The sequence below is a fragment of the Toxorhynchites rutilus genome, chromosome 2 (assembly GCF_029784135.1).
Source record: "Toxorhynchites rutilus septentrionalis strain SRP chromosome 2, ASM2978413v1, whole genome shotgun sequence".
NCBI classification, from domain to species: Eukaryota; Metazoa; Arthropoda; class Insecta; order Diptera; family Culicidae; genus Toxorhynchites; species Toxorhynchites rutilus.
In genome coordinates, this window is record NC_073745.1 from 180,951,523 (window position 1) to 180,970,086 (window position 18,564).

Consider the following 18,564-nt stretch of genomic DNA (forward strand, 5'->3'; position numbering starts at 1 on the left):
TTCCCCAGTTTGGAACTCAGCAACAATCCGTTACTCCAGTCCGAAATGGGCCATCTAGTGAACAAATGGCGGCGAAGCAAATGATGCCACGGGAGTTGCCAAACTTCTCTGGCGATCCGCATGACTGGCCGTTGTTCTACAGCTCGTTCAGCAACTCAACCGAAGCGTGTGGATATTAGAAGCAATTCGGAGTCGTTTGCTGATGCCACAGTCTGTGCCTTTCGTTATACGATATACTTAGAAGGTTGTATGTTCGACCAGAAATTCTGATACATTCTCTCCTCCAAAAGTTGCGGACGGTACCTTCTCCAAAATTTGATAACCTGCAGTCGCAGATTAACTTCGGTCTCGCGGTACAAAACGTCGTAGATCATATGGCTATCGCCAATCTTCCTGATCATCTGTGGAATCCGACGCTGCTCTACGAATAAGTAGAGAAATTGTCACCTCAAATCAAGATGCAGTGGTCCTACTACAAGAGCTTGTGATGATGGCTTCTGATGTTACTCTTCCGATGGACGCTCTCGCACTGATCTCGAAGACTGATAAACCGATTGAAGAAAAACCGAAGCTGTACATGCATACTGAGGATCCGCGGGAGAGGAACTCTGAAGTTGCCGAAAAAATGGCCAATGGAACGCCAAAGAAGGCCTGTGTGTATTACGGTAAAGAACGTCACGAGATCGCTAACTGCATCCACTTCAAAGCGCTCGATGTTGACGGTAGGTGGAAGGCAGTTAAAGAGAAGAACCTGTGTAGGAGTTGCCATGTCGTACCAAAAAGGAGTGTGGCATTAACGGATGTAGTCTATGTCTTATTCTTTATCCCGTTAATTACCAGTAACTATATATAGAAATGGAAAACATGTCAGTACTTATGCGTTCCTGGACGACGGATCGAATTCTACCCTTCTGGAAAACAACATCGCGTCCGCTCTAGACATCACGGGGCCAACCGACGGTTTCTGTCTGAGTCAGGCAATATCTTGCAGGAAGAAAAAGAATCTCAACGAATCAGTGTAGTAATCTGCGGGGATGGCAAGAAGTTTAAACTCCATAACGTGAAAACGGTTCAGCAGCTCCAGTTACCTGCGCAAACGATGCGCTATGAGGATCTGGTTCAAACCTACCACCATCTGAAGGGACTTCTGGTTCGCAGTTACGAGGATGCGATTTCGGGTATCATCATCGGTATAGAACACATACGACTACTAACTGCATTGCGAACACGAGAGGGAAAAGACAATGAACCAGTAGCAACAAAGACGCGTCTAGGTTGGTGCATATTCGGGAAAATTAATTTCAAGCAAAACGCCTAAAAAATCGCGTAAAAAAATATTGCCCCATTACAGGCGCGTGCTCGTCACAACCACATTCGCACACACAGTCGCAGATTTTTCTAACTTGAGATTACGAGATTACGGTGTATAAAGCGAAAAACGGAAAATCATTCGCATCGCAAAAAAAACATCTAATTTACCAACGCTTATCGCTCAGTTGCTGGAGGCTTCTCAGATATTAGTTTGTTCTCCAAACTTGTATTGAATGTCTTGTCCCTTCTTGATACGTTAGCCAACGAGAAATATACAAAACCGACGGTCTAGTGGCGAGAATTCAGTATTTTTCGAACCGTGAGAAAGCTCAGAAGGGCCAAAGAAAAACCTGTCAACTACCCACCGGCGAACGAGAAAATAGAGATCGCAATCAAGACGCTGCAGAAACACCTAATTTTGTGCAAACAACTGTTAAGATGGTAAGCAACAAGAAAAAGGCTCCCGCCGATATATTGCCGATGTAGCTGCAAAAACAACATAAATCATCGAAAACCGCTCCAAACAACAGTTCTTCTTTGAATCAAATATTACTTTGCAGCGAAAGAGTTTATTTAGTTTCATTGATAATATACGAGCGTCGTTCATTGTACATTGTTCATTGAGGGTCGTTGTTAATTTTACTTGAAATTTCAAAACAAAATGTATTCGATCGCACTATTACGAGGGTCGTTCAAAAAATATGTTTCAGTGCCTCAGAAATCGCGGAAAAATATAGTTAGGACAAAAAACAAGGTGATTTTCGTAATCTACGTTCTATTTTCTATTTTTCTACATAATCGCCGTAACGTTCGTAACGTGCGTAGCGTCCAACTTCTTGAAGTACGATGTAACTGCGTCACGAATTTCTTCAGTGTTATCGAATCGTTGACCGCCGAACGCCTGTTTCATCACCAGGAGTAAGGGATAGTCGCTAGGGGCGAAGTTTGGGAAGTAATGAGAATGCTCGAACACAGTCCATTTGATTTTTTTTTCAATTGCTCTTGAGTTAAGCGCATTATCGTGGATGAGGAACAATCCTTTCGTCAATAAACCTGGCCTTTTGTTCCTCATCGCGGTTCTTAATCGGTCCAAAATTTCCAAATAGTACAATGATGAAACAGCCATTCGGCGGTCAACGATTCGATAACACTGAAGAAACTCGTGACGCAGTTACATCGTACTTCAAAAAGTTGGACGTTACGAACGTTACGGCGATTATGTAGAAAAATAGAAAATAAAACGTAGATTACGAAAATCACCTTGTTTTATATTAACTTTATTTTTTCGCGATTTATGAGGCAATGGAACATATTTTTTTAACGACCCTCGTAATAGTGTGATCGATAGTGCTTCTCTATATTCTCTGTACAGGGTCTTTCAGATTAAACGCTCACGCAAAAAAATCGAAAAGCTCCTTATAATTTTTTTTTTCGCTCCGTCGATGGTAACAATGCAATCCCCACTTCGAGACGATAACATTCGACTACTCGTTCAGTCAGATCGGATGGTTCTTAGTTTCAAGAGGTACAATTTACAAGAACGTGTATGTTGTTTAGTAAAATCGTATTACTCGAGCAACCGAAGCCCAGTGTTTATCGATGGCAACGTCACTGGCGCTACCTATCGGGAAATGTTGGAAGATGAAGTCTTCCCTTTCATGATGGCCATGCCCAATTTCAAACGTTTCATCTTCGAACAGGACGGCCTCATACCGCCGATGAAACGATGTTGTTTCTGCGTAGAGTTTTCAGAGATCGTGTCATCTCCAATCGCTTTCCTGCTCCGTTTAACTGTGGATGGAATTGGCCGCCGTATAGTCCGACTTTAAGTCCGCTCGATTACTTCCTCTGGGGGTACGTTGCTATGTTAATAAGCCACAAAATTTAGAGGAACTTAAAGAAGAAATAACTCGGATTTTCAACAGCATCGAAATCGTAGTGTCAGAGTTGTGCATAAAAAAATTTGTTCACCGTTTAAAACGCGTCATCATAAAAGGGGTGGTTACATCGAAAATGTCCTAAAATAAGCCTTATTTTCGTTTTTTTAAAATAAAAATCGGTTCACCTTTGTAGAAGTTATGCAAATTTGTAGCGTGAGCGTTTAATCTGAAATACCCTTTAGTACAATTTTGGTGTTGGTGTGACACAAAAACGTTATACATTGTAACAAATTATTTTTCTAATGTGAGATTACGTCTTTTTCGTACCTCTAGGGTGTACAAAATGAAAAACGCATTGCGAAAATAATCTAATTTCGAGTGCTTATCGTTGCTGGAGAATTCAAACTCAGAGAGTTCATTCGTTTCTAGTTTGTCTTCCAAATTTCTAATACCATTCCCACCCCTTATTGATTCATCAGCCAACAACAGCTATACATATAGGCGGCAGTCGTAACTCAAACCATATCCATGAAACTTATGGTTGAAACGTTATGTAACCAAAAAATCTTCGATAGTCGTTTGAAAGATCTAGGTTAATCCAGGTATCTAGGTGTCTATTGTATAGTAATAGGCCCAAAATAAAAAATAAATAAAATGTCACAATCATTTGAATTCTCCAGCGCAAATGAACTAATGTCTTCTAGAGACAATATGTATCTAGACCGCTGGAAGTTCTCCAGAATTTGAAGTAAAAGACGCTTTGTTGTTCAATTCATTCTATATGCTTGTGGATTTACAGATTGAAAAAGCAAGTGAATGACACTGAGACAAAAGCCCTACTTTTTTTGACGTTTTTTCGGCCAATAGTTAGAATTTCAGGGGAATAATATCTCTCAAAACCCACGTACGCCAGCATACTGAAATGTCTTTACATATTTCACAATGTCTTCAAAATGACTTCACAAAATTAAATGTCTTCGCAACAAGTCAAATGTCTTCAAACCTGACATCTCTGATGATATGCCTAAAACGAAGGCAACATTTTGTAACACTTTAACATCTACGTAAAGACACATATAAAAAGCCTTTAAAAATTGTTTAGACACCCCTCGTGTTTCAATGATTATATGTTTCATTGGCAAAACAATACTTTTCCTCCCACCAAACGCAAATAATAACTTATCCGTTCCAACAACATACATTCGCTTGCACACAACTTGAATGAAAAAAATATTATTGTGGTGATACTTTTTTTCAAAAATAGCTACGTTGAAAATTAGATATTCGAAAATAATACGGGTGTGAAGCGAAAGCAAATCAGACCATTGCATGGCGCTTGTTTGTTCATTTTCTCTCTGACATAACATTGTTGAAATTTTAGCAATGGCATGTCAGCCCTCAACTGCACAGAAGACTGTGGACTGGGTAGAATAACTGTTGGGCTGGTAAAATGTGCGGCTTCTTCTTCAAGCCACGACGCAACACACCTATGGCTTCATGTCAACGACATTAATTTCACCTCATAGAAATGAGGCTTTCTATCAGTCTATCAGTCCATCGTGTTGTCATTTTCAATTGCAATTTGTTTTGTCAATATGAAACTGTGAACAATAGGTTGAAGTTATTACTACGAGAAGGGTATGGCAAATTCAAGAAAATTACATTTTCACATCAACACTGTTCATCTGTACAGCCCAACGCTTAAATATATCAAACTCCATCCGCAATTCATTCAACACTATTTGTGAAATAAATTCATGATAAGGTGTCTCATTTGAAAAAGTGAATTCTTTTTTTACTGGATGGGATCGAATAGGTTTATGTTTTATTGTCAATGTAAATCTCATTCCACGAGTTATACCGAAAAAATGTACCGGGAAAAATTTGCTCCGATTTGCTAAAACCTTGTAGTGAGTATATTCAGACCATTTTACTCATTTTCAAAAAAAGAAAACCAATCGTTCTAAAGGTTCTAAATTTGTGAGAATGGGTACATTCGACAAAATCGGGAAAAATAGGAAATATATATATGAAAACAAATTAAAAACATACCTTTCTTTTTTTTGCTATTGTGAGTTTCTGAGTGGGTATTCTAAAATGTCGATCACAAAAAAAAACAAATGTGTTAAAAGTTTTCGCATACAAGTGGACGAACTGCACCTCATAGTTTTGTATTTTTCTTCGGAAATACTGTAATTTCGATTATTCCTGGTTACAGATCGACAATCGGTCCAGCGATTTAAATGTTAGGAATGATCGAACTATTTAACAAACATACGTCGGGATTTAAGAAGGTGATGTTTTTCGAGATCTGAACAAATAAAAAAAATTATATATTTTTTATCCGTTATACTTTTATTTGTTTTATTCGTCTATGAAAAATATTCGGCATTGAAAAAGTTACAAGAAGTGGGGATAGCAGTGTACACGATTTCACACAAAATCCAATAGACAAGCAAAGACATGATTTCATACAAGATAGCGGCCGTTGTAATTCAAAAATTCAATTTTTACACCTTTTTTCATGACATTTCTATTTTTTTAAATAGTAAAATAAAAAAATATATTCTTTTTTTGGTTCATGCGATACAGAGATTTATTATGATTTTATTCATATGAGTTTGAATTGAATCGATTCAGTAGAACTTAAGATATCGTGAACGTAAGCTTGAAAAAACAAGTTTCGAGAAAAACCCATTTGAAATTTAGAATCAAGACCGTGCTGGTTTAGATACCGCATCACTAAAATGGCTATAACTCGATGAATAATGGGAATTTCAATAAATTCTTCTAAGGGCATATTCTTGAATGTTTAAAATTTAGAAATATGAAGAAAAAAAATGTATTTCTTCAAAATTTTCAGACTAGAATAGCCCACTAAGAAGACACATGCAGAAATTACAGAGAAAATGTGATTATTTGGCAATGTTCGCCATGGCTTGTTGTGCATCTGTGCATGCAATGCTTCGGTTTTCTTTGTATGCACGTAAGCTTTAATTGATATCATAATAGGCTGCGAGTAAGAGAAGCCGGTTTCCTTAATTTGACAGTTGCGCCATGGAGCTTCGTCACTTCGGCACCCGGTGTTCATTCCAGAAGACAACAAAATCAACAAGAAGATCTACATCGGGATTTTAAGTCTTCAGTGAATCAAAGAGCAGTACGGCCCGAAGCCAAATGTTGTATTCCAACAAGATGGGGCTCTGTACTACACTTCGAACCGCACTCAGATGTGGTTGCAGGAACATCTGCTGTTTGGGCGAAGGATTTGTAGTCGTCATTCAGCATCGATCTTAATCCGCTGGATTGCTCGGTATGGGCGTCAGGCCAAGGCCTGTTCTCAATGACATTGTACCTGGAGAGAAAATGATTCAGGCTAGATTATAAGGACGTTCGTTCCGGAAGCGTGTGGACGCCGTAATTGCAGCAAGTGGGAACACGATCGATGATTAGCATAGTTTAAAAATCTTAGAAACATTCCCCTGTTAAACAAACAAAAATAATCGAAACCGAAAATCATTTAAAGTGATTGCCGTTGATAGTTGATTTTTCCCATCTGTTAAGAAAATTCATGAATGCCTCCCAAAAAAAGTCTTTGTTTTTTGAGCCAAACTAGACATCGAACCATTTTAGCGCATTTTCATATGAATTGAAACGTTGATCAACGAGTACCGTTCTGAATCATATTTCGGACAACATCATATTTCAGACACTTTGTTCCAATATCTTGAAATGCTTAATGCACTGATGATATAACCATCAAATTAATATCACAATTACTTCTTTAGAGTAATCCCTCGGTTTCACTATCATTTCACATGAGAACCACATTTGAATTATAACATAATCGGCAGATATCTTACAACACTACTCATTATCGTTTGTGTTTGACGTTTCCTTGGCATGAGCACGTAGAATTTACCCGTTCATAAATATTTAAATTTCTCCCGTGTTACATCAGTTCTCATCATAGTTCACAGTTTACTATGATTGCTTGGCAAGTGTTTCGTAGTTGACTATAAAATATGATCAAATGTAATGTAATTTTCTTCCAAAAAATTACAAAATAAAGTGTCCGAATTTCGAATTCAATCTGTCCGAAATTTGATTTAGTGTCCGAAGTTTGATTTTTATTCGCTTGATTTGAAAAGCATTTTATTCGATGATTTTTTTTATGTTTTCAATCAAATAGGTACCAAAGTAGAAAGCTTAAAAGCATATTGAACTAATTTATTAAAAATATCAACCAAATAATACCTGTGTATAAAGTTTAGATCTGTTTTCTGCATCATATGTCTTAAGCGTCCGAAATATGATTCAGAACGGTATGTATCGATGAAAACAAATTTTAATGAGAAGAAGCCCAGACACGATGTGACGGAGTATTGTCATAAAAAATAGTTTTGTGTTGCTTTTCTTATATTCCGGTATTTTTGGAGAAGATCTCGGTTCGAGTTGATTAATTGTTTTAGGTAACATTTACTTCTACCTGTTTCGCCAGTTTCCGGCATCTTCAAACAGTTCCGATGGTTTTCCTTGTTTATCGTCAAAATTCCTGCGATCTGTCGAGGGCGTGCTCGCAGTAACTGCGAAACGGATTTTTTTTAGGATATAGCAAAAAATCAATGATGTCCGTAAGCACAAAATCCACAACTTTAAATACAATCAAAAAGTTTGTGACTGCATCAAAACTTTTGATGTTTGTGAATTGTATATTGTTCACAGATGTCAAAAACGTTAAAAATGACGATCGATATTACTTTTATTCTTTTACGTGAGCATGTATCTGGTTTCGTATTTATACCCTGATACGGATGTGAAGGCTTTCAAAATGATGGGCCCATTCAACATGAAATTATATCCTTTCATAAATCTTGTACCTTACTCATCTATTTTTTTTAACGAGTTTAGTAGATTGAGGCATTTTTTTCTCATTACTTATCGTTCGAAAAATATGTAGGCTTTGGCAGGACACCGGACTTTCTTGCAGATATTTAAAATTATTTACAAGCATATATCGCCTTGAGTCATTTTTTCGCACATTGTTTGAAAAATGGAAAACTTTTAGATAATTTAGACATTGCAAATAGTTTCAGTTTAAGATAATTTGCTGCATTTTTGAAACGACAGTAACATTCAGAGTATTTCTCAAAATGAATACTTTGGTTGAATCAGAAAACATGAAATAGTTGTAGCATTGGGTTTCCACATAAAACTACGTGTGTGACTGTCATAATTATTAATGCATAGCTGCGCCGAAAACATAGTTTTACTTTATTATGTCAAACACAAAACATTAAACCAAGGAATATATTGCTCATGTAAATCAATTATTTAAAATTAAGTATAACTTGAATGACGAAACAAACAAACGCTATACATTAATCGAACGCTAAATGGTTGTTGTATACCTTTTTGAAAAAAAACAGCAACCGTTCATCCTCTGCTGAGAGGAACTGAGTTACGGAACTAGTAGTGTTTGCATCTGCTTCGGAATACGAAGTTGGGAATTATAATTGTGCGATTTTTTATGGTCTTAGAAAATATTTTAAATTTTTATATTTTCCTATTTATGTATACCCAGGTTTCTTTTTACGCGGGGAATATGTACCTCGTAAAAAACGCGTTAATTGGAAAATCTGCGTAAAAAAACTCGTTAATTGGAAAATCCGCGTAGAAAAAAACCGCGTAAAAAAACCTGAGTGTAAACACATTCAGCAGTTACTGCTTTTCAGCTGTAACAGAGCCGAATTTAATTATGTTTATGTTACATGTTTATGGTGTCGTCAGTCGTACAGAAAATTCCGTCTCTAGTTACTCTCCAGTTACTCACCCGTACGAATACGTGATTGTTCACATACATTTCTGCGTACAATATCGTGATCCAATTTAACATAACAACATAACATAAAAATAACATAACATAAACATAACATAACATAAACATAAACAACATAAAGGGATGATCATTCAGAAATCTGACATCTGCATGATGACAGAGAATTATCGTGGCATTACTATACTGTGCTGCATAAGTAAAGATTGGTATTTTCGAAAGCCAACACGGCTTAATGAAGTGTAATAGAAGGAAGTTGGAGTTGAAGAAGGAGTTGGTAAATTTAATAAGCTCCCTTTGATGAGCGTTGAAATCCTAGAGTGCCGTCAATCAGGAAAATTCTCCCAAGAAGGGGGAATTCACGCGGTCCGACTCGTTTCGAGTCGCTTTTGCTGGTGCCGCCCTCCCTGACTACGTTATGGTGAACACATTGAGGCTACCGCTGCGACTCTCCGTGCCAAAGCCCATGACTTGCAACAGAAGCAACTCAGTTGGACATACAGCACCTTACTGCGCGAACGAGGAGCGCTGTGCCACTTGCGGAGAACATTTGGGCGAATCCTGCAGTGCGACTGAGCTTTTGAAACTTACAAGAGTCGCTGGGATAAACAGAAGCGCTCTTTTTAATTTTTTAATGTTTTCGAATCCATCAGAATCATTGTCATCTCAATGCTTCCAGTATTGAAGACAATTTTGCAGCAATTGATGCAAACATGGTCCCTCCTTGCAATCATTATCTCTCTTGATGTCTTATTTAAATAAAGAGGTCGGGGATATCACTTTTTTACAGTGGATTTGTCGTAGTCTTATCCCTAAATTGGACACATTAAAATTTTCAATTCATAACTTCAATTGTGATGTTTTTGCTCTCTCCGAAACATGGCTCTCTTTCCACGATTTAATCGGATCAATAAGTGCCACTCATTTTTTTAGGATTGATCTTCCACCTATTAGAGGTATCGAAGCTGTTGCTTGCGATGCAAACATCAGAGGCAAATCCCTTTGTATTGTCAGCTTGTATTGGCCTCCGAAAGTTCAAGTTAGTCGGAAGCAACTTGCTGACATGTGCTCACTCACTCACTGGGAGACTTTAATTTTCACGGAACCGCCTGGGGGGGATCAGTATGGCGACAACCGTTCATTGTTTATATATGATCTTTGTAACAGCTTCAATATGACAGTTTTGAATACGGAGCAAATAACACGTGTACCTAAACCACCTGCTAATTCTTGCTAAGAGCACTTGACCTCTAGCTTTGCTCGAATTCACTATAGTTAGATTGCAAGTGGAACGTAATCCAGGATCCCAACGGTAGGGATCACTTGCCACTTGCCTGTGAAAATTGGCTATCTGAGTTTTTTTGCCAATAAGGAAACGAGCTTCTATAACAGGGGTATTATGAAGTTGGCATCTCGTTGGGAACAAGTCATCGAACAAAACGGCGCATATTTGACTTAAAACAGATGATTGTAACTAATTTTATGAACAAATGAAAATTCAAAAAAAATACCGCAGGACTTTTTTGACAGCCTAATATGTACTTTACCGATGGGTCCTCTATGAATAAGTCCTCAGGATTTGAAGTGTTCAACGTATTTTTCAGCACCTCTCACAGTCTCCTTGCTCTCCTGCAGTATTTCTGCTCGGTGTATATTGCTCAATTGGCAACGATCCACTGGGCGCTGGATAGCGTCGCCTCACGACCTGTTGAACCCTATTACATTGTAACGGATAGTCTTAGCTTTGAGCTTTGTCGAAGCCGTTCTTCTTTGGGAAGATACGAGAAACTTTGAGTGCTTTATCCAGACGATGTTATGTCATTTCCTTTGGCTGGGTTCCTTCACATTGCTCAATTCCGGGTAATAAGAAGGCTGACTGATTAGCAAAAGTAGGTTCAATTGAAGGTAATATAATTATCATCGCTAACTGGCAATGTAAATAGAACGAAGATGAATTGAGCCGGTGGCTTCACTCGCCTATCCCTAAGGATAGCCCAAACCGTGGTTCAAAAGTCTGGACTTGAGTCGGGACTTTATTCGCAACTTCTCCCGACTCATGTCCAATCACTGTTCGTTAGACTCGCTGTTATTTCGTATCAATCTTGCCAGCAACAAACTCTGCGTTTGTGGTCTAGGTTATCACGACATCAAGCATGCTGTTCGGTCGTGCGAGATGTATCTTGTTGCCAGATCGAATTTAGAAAATTCTTATCGGGCCCGAGTGAAACAACCCAATGTGCCGGTGCTGGATGTGTTGGGTCGGTTAGACCTTGATTACATGTCCCAAATCTATCTTTTCCTCAAAACTATCGATCTCTGTGTTGTTCATCAGTATTATCCAAATACCCCTATGTTCCTTCCTCTCCATGATAAAAAATTGTCACCCTACTTACCTCGAGTAATCAGTTCCCCATCCTATTAACCGTAGAATAAGCAAAATTATAAATATGCTTTAGCACTAAAATTAGATTTAGAATTTGGCTCCTTTAAACTTATGTAACTGAGCCTGTACAAATAAACGATTTATAAAAAAAAACAAAAAAAAAACAAAGAACTGTTCATTTAACTTGTAAAAACTTTATGTAAAACAAAATTCAAATAAAATAAATATTTATTCATGTAAAAAAGTAAGCAAAGTATTTTTTTAGATCTTGAAAACGAATCCTTTAGGAAGGTTCTAGGGTTTCTTAGCGAACGAAATACTTGCTCAACGCTACACAGAATGGAAATGAGAGAATGTACATTTTCCATAATTAGGCAGACACTTAGCTGGCAGCAATTCTCGTGAATCCATTTTTAAAACAAATTATTTGAATAAAAGTTCTATTTATTCCTCCAGATTGCAACTATTTTGGTTGGAAATTTAACGTTTCTTCTCATTTCTCTCAGCATACAAAATACGGTACGGAACGCCCAAATATATGGATATGACAATATAATTTTCCTGTGCAATAAAGCAACAATCTACTAATTTTCTATGCATTCGTTGAAATTTAAATCCCCACCCTAACGAATCATAAACGAACAATGAAAGCTCAGGTAGTTACAACCAGCTACAACGCCATAATAGAAGGCTATAGCTCCATGAGAGGAGTAGAACATATTGATTACATTTAGATGGATAGCTTTGAATGTCCTAAACTGTTTACGAGAGGCCTGCAGGTAACCGGACAAAAAATAAGATACACTTCGGAGATCCCCATACTATTGAAATACTGTATATTGGCTTTGTTCCCCACACAAGGAACAAATCAAATGGATACAAGAAGATTTGTGCTTTGTGATGTCACGTTCAGTGGTCCTCATTTGCTAAACATCAAACATACCAGAATTGACGAATTTACGCAAAGCTGAATCAGCTCATGCGACATCTACATTAAAACTCAGAACCACAAACGTGAGGGTGTTTGTTTATTTTACGCACTGAAAAGCAAGATTCGGTGGTGATTATTCATCATTTTATTTCAATCTAGATTCATTTTAGCCATTGAATGTCATCAGTATATGGTAAGAAAGTTGGAGTTTTGTATATTTACGATGGTTTCAACACGCGATTTGACCAAAGTCATAGATAATCTTTGAAAATTTTAAGTTTGATAATGCATACCGGTTATTGATACTATAGATAATTGCGATGAAATCGATATCATATCAAATTGGCTAATATCATTGATTATGTAGGGGTCGATACGAGAAGGATTTGCAGTATTTTAGCGCAAAACACCCTATTCATCGTTTAGTTAATTGAAAAAAAATAAAGTTACAATACTTATAACAAGCCATTCCTCGTAATACACATAGCACATTGTAAAATGATGATTTTCCAACCTTTTCAGCGTGGAAAGAATACATGGAACCGGGAAATTTGAACATAAATTCTGGTTTTTCTAGAAAATTTGAACGAATTTCATACCAAAAAAACAAAACATCCTTATTTTACTCGCTGCGCCATCTGGTTGTAAATCCAACGTAAATTCGTCAATATATAACACTTCTAAGAAAGTAGGAAATGAATACAACATATTTCATGGCGACATTTATCTCTCACGAGAAGAAGCTCGCGCGCAATACGAAACCGACCAAATATCACTAGCATTAAACATTGCACACAACCCATGGTGATCGATGGGCAATCTTGTTTACAAAAAGCTTGTTCATCAAGGAAAGTTTTATGCAAGTTGTATGAATGTGTCCGTAACTTGCACTGAAAGATTTCCGCGACTTTTCCGATTTTTGGAGTTCGGTTTATTTTATTTTTTTGAATCGTCGGCTGTTTTTGTATTTGTCAAAATGTGATATTCTATTCAATCTAATTCAAAACAGCGAAATTTGATGCCACTGCCAAAACGACTGTTTTCGAATCGTTTCAAATTAGTTTTGGAACTTTATATGTGGACTAATTTGGATTGAATGAGAAGAATGGTATAAGACGTTGGCCGAAGTTCTTTGATCGACGTATTTGTAAATTTTAAAATTAATATGATTCTTTTAGCTTTTACATTGGTCCCAATTCTGCACGGCGAATGGCTTGGATGGCTGGATTCACAGTATTTCCGAAAGGCGAATGGAGTAACTCTAGTTGTCGATGGACGATATTTGAAGCCATGTCGTCTTCTGCTATCGACCTGAGTCGCTAAAAAGGAGCTAAAAAGCAAGGCTAGCAATATCTCTTTCTATATTACCTAAACTCATGTACATATAGTTTTTCCAATAAGAAAGATAACTGAACTCACAGAACATCCTTGTGGGAGCATTATGATGCTACATGTTCCTTATAACACAATCGATCATAAACGCCTGAGCAGAGCTTAGAGGTGAATGAATTGCACAAACAAGGAAGGAAGGGAGCAAAGCTGAAAGTTAACAAACTTTACACTTTCAATGTTATCGTGAACTCAAGGATTCACCTCCTGGAAGACAAAATTGTATTGCAATGGAAAATGGTTTACCAATCTTTAGCGTGATTCATGTGATGCGTGAATTTCTGAGTGGAGGGGGAGTGTTGTTACATGTGCATCCTAATGATGAAAATCGATAATGCAACATGTTCGTTACAAAACTAACTGCTCATAAATGCCATTATAAAACAGAAAACTTTTCTTTTGAACTCTTTAAAGTTTAACGTGAAGGGACCTAAGGATTCACTTCCTGGAGGACCCAATAGTGCAACGAAAGATACTTTGCCAATTGACGTTATCGCGGCATTGAGCAAGGGCGTGTTAATAGTCATGTCCGACCTTTCAAAAAAAAATCGTTCTAGTGATGGGTAAAAAACGGTTCACTTCAACCCTTTCGCTACGAGTATCGTCTAGAGACGACAATCACGCGACGACCTGTGTGTACGAGCGTCGTCTACAGACGACATCAGAGTGATACTGCTCATCGATCACACCAGCGCGACATGCATACTTTTCAGCGCAGTGCTCCGTTCCGCGATAGCACTCCGACGGAGCACACTGCCGTGTATTTATTTTATTTTAATTTATTTAATCCATCTGACATCAAATTGTCTTAATGGACCTAACCAAGTCAGTATCAAATACACGCATTGCGAGTGTCAACTTATTCTGAAATAATCATTTAATCTAATCCGAAGCGCATTGCTAGCGAGATTAAAGTCGAAGATGTGAAAAATCCTATTGAATGTAGCAGACATAAACTCCATCGGATCATGCTGGCAATACAAACTATTCCGGAAATCGAGCCTAAGGAAATCACGATGACGTAGGGTGCGTTCTGGAGCATACATGTTTAGATTAGCTAGCAAGAAAGGGGAGTCAATCTCGTTCCTCAGCAGCTTCGCAACAAACATGGCTTGTGCTGCAGATCGCCTGTTTTCCAGAGTATCAATTCGCAGCAGATTACAGCGTTCCTCGTAAGGAGGCAATTCAGGCACAGTATAGAGATTTCAAGCTAAGCGGATCCTTAAATCCATTGGTTACCTTCAGAACAAAACCGAGCTGCTTGTTTGCCCTGGAGATGATGTCGTTGTAGTGGTAGATGAAAGTGAACTCCTTGTCAAGCATTACACCCAAGTCGCGCACTTGTTGAACCCGCTCGATGGCTTTGCCGGATAACATGTAGGAGAAATTGATGGGATTCCGCTTTCTGGTGAACGATATAACTTGGCATTTCTCGACGCTTAACGTCATACAATTTCGTACACACCACGTCTCAAAAATGTTCAGCAAGCTTTGAAGATGATGACAATCATTTATGTCTTCGACAATAACGTAGACCTTAGAAGGGTTATTGAACCATTCAGTGATCAACCGTTCACTAAAGTGAACTGGTTCTTGAGAACAGTTCACATGACATACAAAAAGTGGTAAGGGTTGCCACATTTAATTCTGTAAAATTTTCTGAAAAAAATCTGTAAAAGTATTTTTAGCAAAAAATTCTGTATAAAAAATCTGTATCGAAAAATTATGGCGAAAAAATTAAAATAAAGGTTTATTTTTATTTTGAATATATTTTTATTATTCATAGATTATTAACCCTTCTCTGCATAATGGGGGGAATTTTCACCATAACGTTGAATGCCCAGAAATTATATAAAAGAACAAATTCACTTTAAGTTGATCGTGTCTGGACTTTAATTTAGTTTACCAATAAAGAAAGAATCATGCAAAGAAAGACTAAAGTCGTATTAATCCAACAAAATATGTAATTCATTAAAAGGCTTTCTCATAATTCTCTGAATTGTATGATTTTTATACAAGGTTTTGTTGAACTTTGCCTTCAAATTTTTCATCAATTTCATCCTTGAAGCTCCTCCTTGAGCCGATACATAGTTCTTGGTTTTCAAAATAGAGTCTGTAGATTTGGGTGCCAACCGATTTCCAGATTTTATTTTGCTGGCATTGTAAAGCGAAAAAAATCGCTCCACACAGGCTGATGAATGTTACCAAAAAGAGTCTCACAAACGACCTTAGCAATAGATACAAAAAAATCTCATCACGCCTTTTGACATTCAACAACTGGGCCCAAGTTATATCTGAGTCACTCAATTTTGGCCCCATAAAATAAGTCTTGAGTAGCCTAAATTCGTTATCTAGGCCTTGTCTATTACCTGCTTCAACGACTTGAGGAAATTGGCGCATCAAATCATTAAGGTTTCGTAGACGTAGAACCTTGACGAAATTTTGAGGGTTTATCAAGGACTGAAATCAAATCGCTCTGAAATCTGTTTCACGAGTTCAATATAGACGTCACGAAAAATAGATTAGAAGGTCAGTTCTCTAGCTGCATCCAATCTTTTTTAGCTTCTTCTGCATATTTACCAAAGTAAACATCCTCAGGCCAGCGAATCGTTGCCTGTAGCTCTGCAAACATAAGTTACCATGATCAAAAATAACATTCTTGTCTTATTATAAAGTTCGCAAAATAGAGAAATTTCTGATTTAACGTTATTGATGAGCGGTAGAGCAAAGTTTAGAAACAACATGATCGGTTTAGTCATAGGATCGTTTAAATTGACTCATTTGAACGATCCTATGACTAAACCGATCATGTTGTTTCTAAACAAGATTTGCATGTCACCTTACCGAAATATTTACCCTCGACTTCAAAATATAAAATCAAAATTTGATCTGATAAATAATCAAACAACCCAATTTAAAAACCATCGTATCCTGAAATGTTTCGATTTATTATGAAAACGACAATATTGACAACTTATTTTTGTTGTTTCATGGGTTTGTTTCCATTCGTCAATTTGAGAACTATTTACTGATACAGGTAATACACCGTTGAAAAGGCAAAGCCTCTTTAGGTTATTGAACATTATGATAAAATTGTCCTTCGGCCCGAGAGTCCACATTCTCTGACATATCAACTGAACAAACTTGCTCCAGCTTATTTCCGTTAATTCTGTTGGGCGTTTAACATTGCTGCGGTAACCAAATCAATCGTTGCTGATTAAAAATAGCCATCAATCAATTTCAGATTTTCTAACAAAGGAATATGGTAAAGTTAATAAAAAACAGAAATAAAGTCATCTTTCAAACGTATTTGGCAAAATTTGAAGCCAAATTCGACCATAATCTTATTCACATTTTCAATTAGATTCGTATCACATTTCAGCTGAGCTGGTGACAATAAAATGAAGTCTTCCAATCTTTCGTTGTACAAATCAAATTAAACCAGTTGGAAAATAGGCGTTACCTTTATGATTTGCTACAAGATGTGCCAAACCTCTTAGTAAGCAGCCCATTTTTTTAATTAATAATCAAGATTGGTATTTGAAGCCATCCTGCTTTAGTCAGTTTTTTTAACTAACGTGATAACGTGAAATGTGTTATTTTCATTCGACGTATTGTAAAAATTAAAAGGCCGTAGGTTTGAAAACAAAATTTTCGGTTGTACATGAAATACATCCTGGCATCTCTGCACTGCGGTAGAAATCTGATAGAAATCGATAGTGCAACATGTTGTCTATACCACTACTGCTCATAAATGCTGGAATAAAGCAGAAAACTTCTATTTTTACTCTTTTAATTTTATCGTGAAGGGACTTAAGGATTAACTTCCTGGAAGACCCAATAATACAATAAAAAATGGCACTTTATCACGTTGACACAGGTCCCGGCTAGGAAAAATATAATCCGCGCGTCAACAATGTGCCGTCAATTTAGCTGTCATTGCCAAACTAATCGGTGAAGTCAAGACGACTGTGTTGTTTTATGGTGCCACAGTTTTGTTGATATATGGGTAATTGATTGATTCTTTGTTTTTAAGAGGCTTAAAACTTTGCAGTTCATTCGCCTCTATATATATTTGGGTGAGAGGCAATGTCGCCACATTGACATCTGTATTTCCTAATTAAAAAACTATGGATGGGTTATACCTATGATATAACCGCAAGGTTGACGTAGGACTGCCGTTGGCTTAGTAATCATTTGTGTTTTTTCAATTAGCAATAATCGCACCTCGGATGTTCCTCATTGGGTACGATATCGCCGCTGCGCAGAGCTATCTTTCGCATGTATTGATTAAACTAGTGAATGAATGAAACAATTTACGAATTTAATTGCAAACAAATTCTAATTTAGGTCAATTCATGCATATTGGTACTGGTTATCGCAGCAAATAGTTATCAACATTTTGCCTAATCATCAAACGGTATGCTCGAAGGTTCAGTGAGCCAGTGACATTAAGGGATATGCAGTCTTGAATAACCGAGCCAAAGCGTTGCATTTGTACCCGCTTTTGTAGACCGTGTTAGCAAAACCATTTCCGAAGTGTAAAAATACATGGGAGTATAAAAGTACTGCCAAGATCTGCAATGCCGATTTTCCCAACTTATTGGTTTCGGAATCTGTGTTGGGAAAACACATTCCGGTTTGCAAACAAAGTATAGTAGAGTACAAAAGTACTCGCAGCTTGCATCTCATTTGCAATGCCAATTTACCCACGCTTCATGGTTTTGAAATCCGTGTTAGGGATACATTCCGATTTGAAGAAACGCAAACGAGTCCAATATTACCCGTTGATTGCATCTCATTTGCAATGCCAGTTTCCCCAGACTCCATGGTT

The 18,564-nt window shown here is 37.4% G+C and overlaps 1 protein-coding gene and 1 pseudogene across 7 annotated transcripts in view; both read right to left on the bottom strand.

Moving 5' to 3' along the window:
* The window catches only part of LOC129764250 (polyhomeotic-proximal chromatin protein), a 149,913-nt gene that overhangs the window by 77,944 nt on the left and 53,405 nt on the right, over positions 1-18,564 (bottom strand). The gene's annotated exons all lie outside the window — the stretch shown is intronic.
* Positions 17,926-18,002, bottom strand: LOC129772196 (U4 spliceosomal RNA; annotated as a pseudogene).